At 41.5% G+C, this 14,300-nt stretch overlaps 1 non-coding gene across 1 annotated transcript; it reads right to left on the bottom strand.

Annotated features, from left to right (window-relative positions):
* Positions 1–3,346: 3,346 nt before the first annotated feature.
* LOC135269323 (U6 spliceosomal RNA) lies at positions 3,347–3,453 on the bottom strand. The gene has a single exon (XR_010337629.1). It is a non-coding gene; the product is annotated as a U6 spliceosomal RNA (small nuclear RNA).
* Between the last annotated feature and the right edge of the window lie 10,847 nt (positions 3,454–14,300).

Below are 14,300 nucleotides of genomic sequence, written 5' to 3'. Positions count from 1 at the left end.
ACATGATTCTACTTATATGAAGTATCTAAAACTGTGGAATTCCTAGGGTCAAAGGATGGGTTAGTGGTTGCCAAGGTCCAGGAGGAGAAGGAAATGGGGAGTTATTAAAAATTGACATAAAATTTTCCTTGAATAAGATGAATACGTTCTAAAGAACTGCTGTACAGCAATTATTGTTGACAATATTGCACACTTAAAAATTTGCTAAGAGGATAGATCTCATACGTTCTTACTATAATCAAAACTTTTTTAAAGTTTTTAAAGTACATCAATTCTCATCTAACTATTAGAGAGCTAGTTTTATTAGTGTTTACATTTAGTTATAAAAGTAAAATTAGAGAGTCCAAGGTAGGAGAATTGCTTGAGCCCAGGAGTTTGAGACCAGCCTGATCAACATAATGACACCTCATCTCTATAAAAAAATAAGGAAAATTAACCAGGCTTGGTGATGGTGTTGGCCTCTAGTCCCGGCTATTCAGGAGGCTGGGGGAGGAGAATCTCTTGAGTTTAAGAGGAAGCTCCAGTGAGCTGAAATGGTATCATTGCACTTCAGCCTGGGCAATAGAACAAGACTCTGTCTCCAAAAAAAAAAAAAAAAAAAAATAGCATAAACTTAGGAGCTGGATACTGTGGCTTTCATCTGTAGTTTCAGCTACTTGGGAATCTAAGGTGGGCAGATCGAGCTGACGTGTGCTCACACCTGTGAATAGCCACTGAGCTCCAGCTTGGACAACACAGAGAGACCCCCAGTGTGTCATCTGGTCATGCTGGGAAGTTTTTATACCTAGCACGATGCACTTTGATAGGATTTGGAATGTGGGAGAAGGAAGGCTTTTCTTGGTGAAAAGGGAAGCCTTGGCCTCAGGCATGTTCTTAGTGGACTCATGGACCTTGAGGACCTGGTAACTGATGCTAAATAATCAGGGCCTATTTATCTCTTCCTCGAGGGGAAGGTATATCCCACTTTGGAAACTGAGGGCATGGACAGTATATGGTAGAATTAGGGTTCCAGAGTTGCAAAGACTGCAGTTTGAATCTTAAATTCTGACATATGTTGCCAGTGTGATGTTTTTCAATTAATATTATCTTGTTAAATCTAGTTCCTTCTTTTATAATATAGGGATAATAAATACATCTGTCACTGAGGGTTGTGGTGAGGATTAAATTAAAATAAGTACATAAAGGTGAAAAGCAACGGGTCTGGAACATACTAAGCAAGTGGTGGTTAATTTTGTGTATTGGCTTGGCTGGGTAAGGGATGCTCAGACAGCTGGTAGAACATTATTTCTGGTTGTGTCTGTGAGGGTGTTCCCGGAAGGGATTAGCATTTGAAGAAGTGGACTGAATAAAGAAGTTCTGCCCTCACCAATGTGGACAGCACCATCCACTCCTTTGAAGACCTGGATAAAACAAGAAAGGAAGAGGAAGGGTGAATTCCTTCTTTCTTCTTGAGCCGGGACATCCATCCTCTCCTGCCCTTGGACACTGGAGTTTCTGGTTCTCAGATCTTTGGACTCTGGGGTCTACACCAGCAGTCTTCCTGGTGTTCTCAGGTTTTTGGACTAAGACTGAATCAGACCATCAGCTTTCCTGGGTCCCCAGCTTGTGGACCACGTATTGTGGGAATTCTCTGGCTCCATAATGCTGTCATCCAATTCCTAAAGCCAATTCCCGGTTCTCCTCTTACATATCCATATTGGTTCTATTTTTCTGGAAAGCTTAAGCACCCCACAAAAGTTTTCTTGTTCTCTCCCTCTCTCCTTCTTCCTCTTTTTCTCTCTCTCCTATATGTCAGGCCTTCTTTGAAGCATTTTGTATGGATTATTTTATATAGTCTCCCAGCAACTCTATGAAGAATGGATTTTATTATTCCCATTTTAAGAATGAAGGAATTGAAGCCCCGAGAAGGCTAAGGCACAAAGTTAATAGGTGGAGAAGATGCATTCAAAGCCAGGCAGCCTGACCCAGGGCCTGCCCTCTTCGTCTTGACCTGTCATGGTCGGTGGCACATCAAAGTCCTATTCTGTTCCAGTGCTTGGAGCACATACTTGTTGGCCAGTTCTCTAATGAAAGCAAAACCTTCAGAAATAGGAATGTTCCATGAACTTTCTTCTAAAGTTCGTTCAACCAATCTTTGTTCCCCTGAAGGTTTACCACCCAGCAGCTCCTGAAAAAAAGGCTCAGTTGTCCAGATTCTATAAAGCTAGCTCTACAAAGCTAGCTGGGGATATTGTCATAATGTAAGATTGTTTGCCGTATCTTCAGGATTGTCAGGCAATGTTTCTCTTGCTTTGCATGCTGGCAAAGTACAGACTTGCCCTGACTCTCCGTCCTAAACAGCCTTGCCCTGTCCAGGCTTTAAATGTTCAAAGAAATGGTCTAACGCAGCCTCCTTGCCTCCTGCTGAGGTCTCTAAAGTTGAATTTCCTTATTGGGCATTACTGAAATGTTTGGTTAAATCAATCCTGTGTTAGGCCCCTGAGGCACTGGGCCAGGCTCAGCAACTTGTTTTACAATGTTTATTTTAATTCTCTTCTGGCAATTGCAGTATAGATGTCCTGGGGCTGCCATTGTCTGCCACTCAGGGAACCTGGAGCTCTTTGCAGAGATCCTGTGGGCATTAGGGAGGGGTGAAGAGGGGATGGAGTTATGTTTGAAAGTATGGAGGAACCAGTGGAAAAACCAGGTCTTTGACTATGTCTGATTGGCCAAGGACATGGCCACAGTGTGGTAACTGGCTGTCCAGGTCCAGATTCTGGGTTACAGTCCGGTACATCTGGCAACATTGTGGCATGACTCTGTGGCAGCTTATTTTGAGCGTCACGGCTATTACCCAGAGTCAGGAGTAATGTCTTTCATTCTGAGACATCTAAACCCCCAACCACAGGCATGTTTCCTTCCAGGGCAGAGGGCAAATGCAATTACATCTGTGACCAATTTGCACAGCTGGGAGCTCAGCCTCCTGACAGAAACATTTATTTGAGATTCAAGTGTCTAGGGAGCTGGGTCACCAGACAGGAAGTAAGGTCCAGTAAGCATGTGTTGTCTACTATGTGAATGCTTGTTAGGCTGGGCCAGGAGGACAAAACAAAATAACACAAAATGTCAACTTAAGCTTTTAGAAGCAAAAAATGAGCCTTCTCTGTCTACAAACCAGGTTTTTCAGGGCATAGAGGAAAATAAGAATATCCAAATAAGACAGTTGCCATCAACCCCAGTAAAAACATAGCGTGCACATGGCACATGGGACTCATGGAAGGGGCAGCTGCCTGGGAGGCAAAGCCCTGGTTTCCAGTTCTGGTTCTACCACTGTGAACTGTGGCATCCTGATCAAGTTACTTTGCTCAGGCTTTTGATTTTTTTTTAGAATTTTTGTGTCATCCTTGCCCAGGGGCCATGCTAATCTTCTCTGTAGAATTCTGATGTTAGTATACGTGCTGTTGAAACAAGCACTTATTTTTTTCCCCCCCGAGACAGGGTCTCACTCTGTCACCCAGGCTGGAGTGCAGTGCTGCGATCACAGCTCACTCCAGCCTTGACTTCCCAGGCTCAAGTGATCCTTCCACCTGCTCCTCAGTAGCTAGAACTACAGGCCTTTTCCAGAGCTGGAAGATAAAGAAAAACACCACAAAAGCATTGAATAGAAAAATCCAGAGCCCAGCCTAGTGACTCTGTTAGTATTTACTCATAGGACAATGTCTCTGGATTTTATTTATTTATTTTTGTCTCCCAACAGCTTTATGGAGACATATTCACATACCATACAATTCACCACTTTGGAGTCCCCAGTGCCTACGGTTCTCATCTTTATGTCCCTGTAGCCCCAATGTTTCTCACTTAAAAGCTCCCACTTATAAGTGAGAACATGTGGTATTTGGTTTCCTGTTTCTGTGTTTAATTCACTTAGGATAATAGCCTCCGACTACATCCATGTTGCTGCAAAGGACATGATCTCATTCTTTTTTGTGGCTATATAGTATTCCATGGAGCTGCACCATTATATATTCCAACAAGCAGTGTGTGAGAGTTCTGATTTTTCCACTTCTTTGCCAATACTGGTTATTTTCCGGTTTGTAAAAATTTTACCCATTCTAATGGGTGTGAGATGGTATTTAATTGTGGTTTCGATTTGTATTCCCTGATGACTAATGATGTGGAGCATGTTTCATGCAGTTATTGGATATGCATTTACCCTCCTTAGAGAAACATCTATTCAGATTTTTGCCCATTTTTCTTAGTTATTTGGTTTTTTGGTATTAAGCGGTAATAGTTCATTATATATTCAAGACACAAGTCCTTTATCAGTTATGCTATTTGCACATTTTTTCTCTCATTCATTGTAGGCTTGTCTCTTCATTTTCTTGATGGTGTCTTTGGAAGGACAAAAGATTTTTAGCTGACTTGTGCACAGCTTATCTGTTTTTTCTTTAATTGCTCATGCTTTTGGTGTCATATCCAAGAAGCCACTGTCAAATCCCAGATCATGAAAATTTACACCCGTGTTTTCTTCTAAGAGTTCTACAGGTTTAGCTCTTAGAATTAAAAGGTTTCCGTCTTTTCTCTATTCTGAATTTGTATACAGTGTGAGATAGGGGTCCAACTTCTTTTTTTTTTTTTACATGTGTATATCCAGTTATCCCGGAATCATTCATTGAAAAGACTATTCTTTCTCCACTAAATGGTCTTGGCATTCTTGTTGAAAGTCAGTTAACTATAAATGTGAAAGTTTATTTCTTGACTTTCAATTCGACTCCATTGACCTATGTGTTTACCCTATGCCAGTGTCACACTGTCTTGATTACTATGGCTTTGTACACATGTTGAAGTTAGGGGAAGTGTGACTCCTCCAATTTTGTTCTCTGTTCAAGACTTTTTCCTGGGTTTCTTGAATTTTCATATAATTTTACAATTAACTTGCCAATTTCTGCAAAGAAATCAGCTGGAATTTTGATAAGAATTGCAATGAATCTAATGATTAGCTTGAGGGGGTATTGCCATTTTAACAACATTAAGTCTTTTTTTTTTTTTTTTTGAGATGGAGTCTTGCTCTATCACCCAGGCTGGAGTGCAGTGGCACGATCTCGGCTCACCGCAACCTCTGCCTCCTGGGTTCAAGCCATTCTCCTGCCTCAGCCTCTTGAGTAGCTGGGATTACAGGCGCCTGCCACCATCCCCAGCTAATTTTTTGTATTTTTAGTAGAGACGAGGTTTCACCATGTTGGCCAGGCTGGTCTTGAACTTCTGACCCAAGGTGATCCACCCTCCTTGGCCTCCCAAAGTGCTGGGATTACAGGTGTGAGCCGCTGTGCCCAGCCCAACAACATTAAGTCTTTTGATTCATGAACATGGGATGTTGGTCCTTTTTTTAGGTCTTAATTTCTTTCAACAATGTTTCATAGTTTTCAGAACATAGGTTTTATACTTTTTTGTTAAATTTATTTCTAAGTATTTTATTCTTTTTAATGCTATTATAAATGAAATTCTTTTCTTAATTTTATTTTTGGTTTGCTCATTGCTACTGCAGAGAAATACACTGTTTTTTGTCACCCAGGCTGGAGTGCAGTGGCACAATCTCAGCTCACTGCAACCTCCGCCTCCTGGGTTCAAGCAATTCTTCTGCCTCAGCCTCCCAAGTAGCTGGTATTACAGGTGCACGACTCCATGCCCAGCTAATTTTTGTATTTTTAGTAGAGACTGCGTTTCAGTATGTTGGTCAGGCTGGTCTCGAACTCCTGACCTCGTGATCTGCCCGCCTCAGCCTCCCAAAGTGCTGGGATTACAGGCATAAACCACTGCGCCTGTGTATTGATCTTTTATCCTAAAACCTTGCTAAAAAATGTATTCATTTGAGCAATTTTTAAATGAATTCCTTAGGTTTTATTTTTTCCTGTTATTTTTTTCTTTTTTAAATGAGATGGGGTCTTGTTATGTTGTCCAGGCTGGTCTTGAACTCCTCGGGTCAAGTGATCCACCCAAGCTGGGATTACAGTAGTGAGTCAACTCACCTCATCCCACCCCTTTAAGCTTTTTTAATATCCAAGATTACGTCATCTGAAAGTAAAGATAGTTTAACTTCTTCCTTTCCAATATGGATTCCTTTTTATTTCATTCTTGCCTAATTGCCCCGGGGAAGGCCCAGATTTTTCTCTCAGCTGTCTAAGGAACCGAATTTCTGTTATCAGCCCTCACTGAAGGTTGAATTAGGTACTCCAGCTCCTTTAACCAGGCATTTAATGCTTAATATTCAGCCCCCAATGATCATCGAGAGAAACTTGCTACCCAGTGTGTATTTCCACAGAGCAATACAGCTCTTAGGCACTGGGGATGAATCAGGAGTGTGCTTGGGTAGGTCACAGCTCTGTTTCCAGATGGAGTGTTAGGATGCCAGGAAAGGATGAGAGGGAGTAGAGCTTTGGACGTAGAATATTTTCTGCCAGGGCGAATGCCTTTCATGGCCTCTGCCAGAGATAAGGATGGAAGAGGTCAGCAAAGAAGTCGGGGAATCACGAAGCTATGACCTAGACAAACTACCCAGCTCCCTCCACCCTCCACACTGCCCACTGCAGAGTGAGACAGAAACGGAGAGAAAGTCACCAGTTTTTCAGTCTACCAATGAAGTAAGCTGTTTTCTTTTCAGACTTAGAGTGAGCAAATTCTGTTAACTACCCTAATTAATGAGGAAAGCTCCGAGTTGGGCATGTTTTCTTGGTGCTTTCAAACACTCTGTGCCTGTAGCCCTTCTTTGACCAGCCTGGATAGGGAAGACATCCAACCTGACTTCTGAGTTTGTACATATTTGCGATGGCTATTTGCTGTCAGGTGGAAACAGATCCTGCTCCCGCTGTGGGAGCAACGTCAAAGCACCCATGACTTCAGAAACAAGAGGAAATAAACATCTAGGTTCGTGGGCAAACTGTGCAGAGCAGGCTTTGTGTGGGAGCCCCCCAAAGGTGGAAGAGCTATTCAAAGGTTGCCAGAGCCCGAGAATAAACTGGCCCTGACGAGACTTGTGGACACGATCCAGTTCCTAGCAAAATCCGTGCCCAACCTCCCTGAAGTGCACCATTGAGAAAACGGCTTGAAAATAGGTTGAATGACATGAGGAGCAACATCGGCAGAATGGCTTTAATGAGCCAAAAAATGTGGTTTCAAATGCCCCTGTCTCCGAGTGCCACTGCCTGCCTTTGCCAGCAGATATAAAATCTGTTCACTGGAGCAAACATAGAGACATGAAGTGGAGCTCATGCAAATTCCAGGCCAGCATGTTGTATTCGCATCCAAGTCCAGAAAATTCACTCCACATGAGGAAAGATAAGTCTGAGCTGAAGGGGAACTGTTTGTGGTCTTGAATGCAGGGCAGGACTGAGGGCGTTGCAGGCAGAAGGAAGTCTCCTCTGGCATCTCCAGCAGGGAGAGTTTACGGCTGGGCCTGCTGTTGGCTCTCAGGAAGAGGGGCGTTGTTTATTGTACCGTCTGGTCCTAATTATTCAGGGGCCGATTATCCAATTCATGGATTCACTGGCCTAGTGCCTCTCCTCCTTTTTAAGGATTTCCAGACTTTTGGTGAGGTTACTGCTCAGCTGATGCCAAAGGGTAGAAAGAAAGAATGAAAAGAGGATAAAAATAATCTTGCCCCATGTTAGCTATTCCTGTAAACTAGCTGATCAGGGAAAGGGAGCAAACGGCTTGGTTAAAACAGAATCTAGGAATTGATGGAGGTAGGGGTGCTTCCTTCTTGGTACTCTATACTCGAGGTCCTGGGTCCCTATTGCCACAGGGACTTCCGTGGCAGATTTGCTGGTGATGGCTCCATAAGGCAGTGCTCACGAAGTACAGACAGTGTGGCAGAGCAGCCAGCTGGGCTCACAGTGAGGCTGCTGGCTGCACAGAGAGTCAAGCACAGAAGTGAACCCCAAAGAAACCTCTGGGCTCTGAGTAGGCTTGGCCTGTAGCTGCCTGTGTGTCATGCAGAAGGATGCAAGCTCCATCCAGCTCCTAGGCCACCAAAAATCATCACACACTTTTCAGTGATGATTTGAGGGGGTCAGTAATAAATGCCCCAGGGGAAGAAGCCACAATACAGAGCTTTGAGAACATTTGGTGAAGCTAGACCCCCAAGAAGCCACGGAGATGGGAAATGAACACATGAGTACATGAAAAGTTGTATTAACCTTTGGGAAGGAAAGAGGGGTGACCTCTTTCCTTCTCAAAGGTTAATGTTAGTGGCAGGAGGCTCTTGCGACTTAAAAAATGTTCCTTTAATGAACATTCCTCAAAAGGAATTAATTCTTTTGTATTAATATATTGAGGGCTTAGGACTGATTAATAGCACTGCTTTGAGGTATAATCTCTTCATTAACTTCTCTCACTTTCCTTTATTAGTGAACATTTATATTTTTAACTATACAACGCATGTAATAAAATGATTGTGCAATAATACTTTAAATTTGAAATTAGGATTATTTATTTTTTTAATTGCATTTTAGGTTTTGGGGTACATGTGAAGAACATGCAAGATTGTTGCATAGGTACACACGTGGCAGTGTGATTTGCTGCCTTCCTCCCCATCACCGATATCTGGCATTTCTCCCCATGCTATCTCTCCCCAACTCCCCACCCCCTGCTGTCCATTAGGATTTTTAACTAGCTTGAACTGAGCTTTCCAGAGATAAGCCTTCCCTGTCCCATTGTACTTGTTCCTTCCTCTAAACCTACCATTTAATCCAAAATTAAGGAGTTTCTTATTGCAATTGAAACAGAACAGGAATTATATTTCAGTCTTAAGTCTTCAACCTTGCTCTTGATCTTTTTTTCCTTGCTATCAAATTTACAAAAGTTCAAGCCTTTCGGTTTAAATATCAAGTATTTTTTTTACTGTTATGGTTAACAGAAACCCTTGCCAAAGACGAGGCATGATCTAAACTAGAACAACTGGTCCTAAAAGCCTTCTCCACCCCACACTTTCAGGATGCTACAGAAAAGCAAACAACAAACACATACACACCTAGTTTGATCACAATAATAGTTTTTAAATTTATTTGGTACCAAATTGACTTTGGGAATCTAATAAAATGTATGAAATTTCTTCCAGAAAAGTGTATACAAACACAACAGCACAGATTCCCTAAAGCCATCTGACCCTGATTATTGACCCCTGAAGCAAAAACTGATCTGGCCTGGCTCAGTGGCTCGTGCTTACAATCCGAGCACTTTGCGAGGCTGAGGAAAGTGGATTGCTGGAGCTCAGGAGTTCAAGACCAGCTTGGGCAACATGGCAAAACCTCGTCTTTATAAAACATGCAACAATTAGCCGGGTGTGGTGGCATGTACCTGCAGTCCCAGCTACTTGGAAGGCTGAGGTGGGAGGATGGCTTGAGACCAAGAGGCAGAGGTTGTGGTGAGTCGAGATGGCACTGTACTCCAGCCTGGGTGACAGAGTTAGACTCTGTCTCAAAACAAAAACAAAAAACAAACAAAAAACTGTGATCTATCAGTATATCCTAGGGATATGAGCTTTAAGGAGGATTTTGAAAGTCCTTTTTTTTAATGAACATAAAGAAATGAAGAACTGCACAAAATTGAGAAAGGAAGGCAGTGGGGAACTCAAAGGAAATAGAAGTACAGAAAGTAAAAATAAATACACTCATTGAGAAACGCAGAGATTATGAGAAACCTCTATGATAGCACCACAAGGGAGTTTATCCTGTTTTAATCCTAGCAGCACCCAAGGAAGGGAGGACCTCGGAGTAAGATGATCAGCAAAATTGCTGTTAGGAAGCAATGCGGTGATGCCAGTAACAATTTGAAGTAAACATGTGAGAGGGTGCCTGGGAGGAGAGAGTCTGAATTCAAAAGACTCAGCAGGAGATGCTCAGTGACAGAATCAAACTTGACAGGCAGAGGCCTTTACTTCTGCTGTCATCTCTAAACAGAGATCTCGGATGACATATTTAGAATGCTCTTGAGATGCCACAGTGCATCAAAGGAAGAGCAGGCATATGTTCAAACCATAAGGGAGAAATTACCCTGGGAATGGTCAGGATGTCTCAGGCCCTTTTAATAGTCCTCATCAGACAAGAGTGACTCTTTCTTCTGCTATAGAATGGCTTGGTTAAATGCAAGTTGGTTAAATATTCATTGGGAGTACCTACTGTATTTAGACAAACTGTACCTTGGGAGCTACCACAGCACTAGCCACTGGCATAGCAGGGGCATGCATTAAAGAGGTTTGGCAAAAACATGTCTTTAGTCAAGCAGTCAGAAGTTAATGGATTTGTGCTGAGGACTAGGTTACTTGATGCTTCCTAAAATAACAGCAGGTGAATTAAGAGCTACTAACAGTTATATCTTGCTCCAAGGGCACTGTGTTGCTGCAGTGGTAGAGATGAAATTCACCAAAACATTGCTATGAACGTTTCAATGACAACACCATTTCACACTTCTATATGATTGATACTTGTCTTAATTGGGAACAGAAAATGTTATATAGAGATTACTCAAAATGTATGATCAGGAATCTGGCCAAGATTGCTTTGTAAATTTACTCCTTGAGATATCTCTTCTTCTCCAACACATAGAGCTATATATATAAAATAGGAAAACAGAATATTGGAAATATACAAATATAAAAACAAAATTAGGCATTGTGCATTAGTTAAGGGTAATGCTAGCTGTATCAGACAAGCTCTGAAATCTAAGTGGAATAACATTGAAAGTTTTGCCAAAATGTTGCCATTGAAAGTAATGCACAAAACCACAGTTACTTTTGTACCAACCTAATACAATAAACATTTATTTCTCACTCAAGTACATTTAACCATGTGTCCAGAGGGCTGCCATTCATGCAGTCATTCATGGACCCAGGCTCTTGCTGTTTTGTGGCTCCTCCATCCCTTAGTATCTCTGACTCCTTCACTTCTGGTTAAAGACAAGGGGAAAAAAGATAGTATATGCAACATGACATGGGAGGTTTTTTGGGACAGGCCTAGAAATTTCATGTGTCACTTCTGCTCACATTCTTTGGCCATAACTAAATGCAAACTATATGTCCATACCTAATTGCAAAGGAGGCTGGAAATGTAGTCTTGTATTTTGCCCTGGCAATAGACGAAACAGGTTTTAGTAAACACAAAAATGTCTGCCACGCATAGTGAGTAAACTTTTTGGTCCGAACATCTCCATGGGGAATCAGATCTCCATTGACTGACAGCATGACAAAAACACGAAACAATAAGCAGGAAGTCAAGTCAGGGGTCACCAAACTGCAGAAGTGCAAACATGAAGGCAAAAAGATTCAGCTTCTGGAGAGTAAATGGAACTAAAGGCACTCGAACCAACTGAGAGGCCTGAGACAGGCTCATTGCTTTTGCTTGCAATCAGTCTGGGGCTCTCTAATTTAAAAAAGTCTGTATTGAAAAATGCTGCCTGGCAGAACATGTATAAAATGTATCTCTGGGGAAGTGGAGGAACATTATCACTGCCTTTTAATCAGAGACTGAGGCAAGCTGCCACCTCTATCTGTTATATCACCAATATAATCAAAAGGCAGGAGTGATTCATTCAGACTCTGTAATGAAGAGGCATGGAGGCAATTCCAAACCTCTTATCTAGGGAGGAGTTAGCATAGAAAGAATGATATGGGAAAAATGTCCCAGGCTAGATTAGTCTACAAACCCAAATTCCAAAACCTGTTTTAAAAACCAACACTGAAATAAAAAACAGCTTTCAAAATTAACAATCAGAAAAACATTGATTCTAGATACTTGTGACAAACATTCTGATAAAGATCTAAAAGTTATGCTCATAATGCTCAGAGAGATAAAGAAATTTTATCCATGAGGTAGAATAAGAAATTATGTTTTTTAAAAGTCAGACAAACATAAATAAACCTGGAAGATATGAAAAAGAACCAATTAAAATCTTAGAAATAAAAAATACTAATTCAAAAGTATCACTCAAAATTTAAAAATATGGGGAATTTCAAAACAATAAGGAAATTACTGTATATTAGTAACTGAGGATACAATTTAAGTTGTAGGTGTAATTTTATTAGTTAAAAACCGTGAAAGACTGAAAATAAACAAGATTTAACTCAAGAAATTAGAAAAACAGTAATAAATCGTAATAAACAGCAGAAGAAAGGAGATAATGAAGATAGCATTGATGAAAAGAGTCAAATTCTAAAATATTTGAAGAGATTTATTTCTGAGCCACCTGTGAGTGACCATGGCCTGTGACACAGCCCTCTGGAGGTCCTGAGAACATGTGTCCAAGGAGGTCGGGCACAGCTTGGTTTACTGGTTTTATAGGTTTTAGAGAGGCATGAGACATCAATCAAATACACAAGAAATACATTGGTTTGGTCCAGAAAGGCAGGACAACTCAAAGCGGGCTTCTAGGCTACAGGTGAATTTAAACATTTTCTGATTGACAGTTGGTTGAGTTTGTCTGAAGACCTGGGATTGATAGAAAGGGAATGTTCAGGTTAAGATAAAGATTGTGGAGAACAAAGTTCTTTTGAAGTGGCTGCCCTTAGAGACCATAGGTGACAAATGTCTCCCCATGTTTCCTATTCAGATCTTAGTTTATCTCTTTAGGATGGGGAGAGTCTGGAAGAAAAAAGATGTAGCTATGTTAATAGAGATGATTTACAGATGCATTTTCTGCCACAAAGAACAGCTTTGCAGGGCCATTTCAAAATATGGCAAAAAAACATGTTTTGGAGTAAAATATTTTGATTTTCTCCCTTGTCTTGTAATGTTATGCCAGAGTCAGGTTGGAAAGTAAATCATAATATATAGGGTTAAATAAAACCCATCTGATGAGAATTTATGATGTGTAGGGCATGACTCCCCATTTGGGCAAGATAAAAAAAAATCAGAGTTTAGTCCTCAATAGCATGAGGGGAAGTTGTGTTTTCTACCTGTAGGTAGAAAATAAATAAATTAAAGTGTGTGTTCCCTTCTTCTTTCTGCTGGCTGGAGTATGGACATGTTGGTGAGACCTGAATAAACCATCTGAAACCATGGGAGGAAAGCCATGAATTGAGACTGGGAACCTGGGTATTAGTCCAGATTAGTCCAGATTAGTCCCTGGACTGCTCATGCTTAAAATGTTATGAAAGAAAGAGAAATATATTTCTATCATAGTTAAGTCATTGTTCTTACGGCCTTTGTACACCCAAACAAGTACAAAGCTACATTCTAAGTGATAAAACTATGAAGAACTTGATACAAGTACATTTGAATACAAATAAAATGGTTAATTATATAGGAAAATATAACTCATCAAAATTGATTGGAAAATAAATATAAAATCTAAAACCACTTTTTGTGGTACAGTGTCTCTGAGATGGTCCCCAGTAATCCTACCTTCTGGTACTTACACTTTTTATTTTTGGAGACAGAGTCTCGCTCTGTTCCAGGCTGGAGTGCAATGGCTCAGTCTTGGCTCACTGCAATCTCCACCTCCGGGGCTCAAGCTATTCTCCTGCCTCAGCCTCCTGAGTAGCTGGGATTAGAGGCACGTGCCACCACATCCAGCTGATTTTTGTATTTTTAGTAGAGTCAGGATTTCACCATCTTGCCTAGGCTGGTCTTGAACTCCTGATCTCAGGTGATCCACCTGCCTTGGCCTCCCATGAGCCACTGTGCCCGGCCAGTACTTCCACTCTTATGTAATCCCCTCCCCTTAAGATCGGTTTGGATTTAGTGACTTGCTTCTAATGAATAGAGTACAGCAAAAGTGATGAAATATCACTTCTGAGATTAGGTTACAAAGACGCCGTGGCTCCTGACTGCTACATCCGACCTTGCTCTCTTGCTGGCTGATCTGAGGGAAGCCAGCTGCCATGCTGTGAGCTGTCCTCTGGAGAGGCTCAAAAGGCAAGTATATTTAGTCTGTTCTTGCATTGCTATAAAGAAATACCCTGGGCTGGGTTATTTATTTATTTTTTAAAGTGTTTTAATTGGCTCATAGTTCTTCAGGCTGTATAGGAAGTATGGTATCAATATCTGCACAGCTTCTGGTGAGGGCCTCAGAAAGCTTACAATCATGGTGGAAGGTGATGAGGCGCCATGATGGCACATGGCAATAGCCGGAGCAAGAGATAGAGCAAGAGAGAGATTCCAGACTCTTTTAAACAACCAGATCTCAAGTGAACTGAGCAAGAACTCCCTCATCACCAAGGAGATGGGGCTAAGCCATTCATGAGGGATCCACCCGCATCATCCAATACCTTTCATTAGGTCCCACCTCCAACATGAGATTTGGAGGGGACAAACATCTAAACCATATCAGCG

Source organism: Aotus nancymaae, unplaced genomic scaffold (assembly GCF_030222135.1).
Source record: "Aotus nancymaae isolate 86718 unplaced genomic scaffold, 86718_ANA_hifiasm-v0.15.2.pri h1tg000051l, whole genome shotgun sequence".
In the NCBI taxonomy this organism is placed as follows: Eukaryota; Metazoa; Chordata; class Mammalia; order Primates; family Aotidae; genus Aotus; species Aotus nancymaae.
This window is presented reverse-complemented; position numbering and strand designations above follow the sequence as displayed.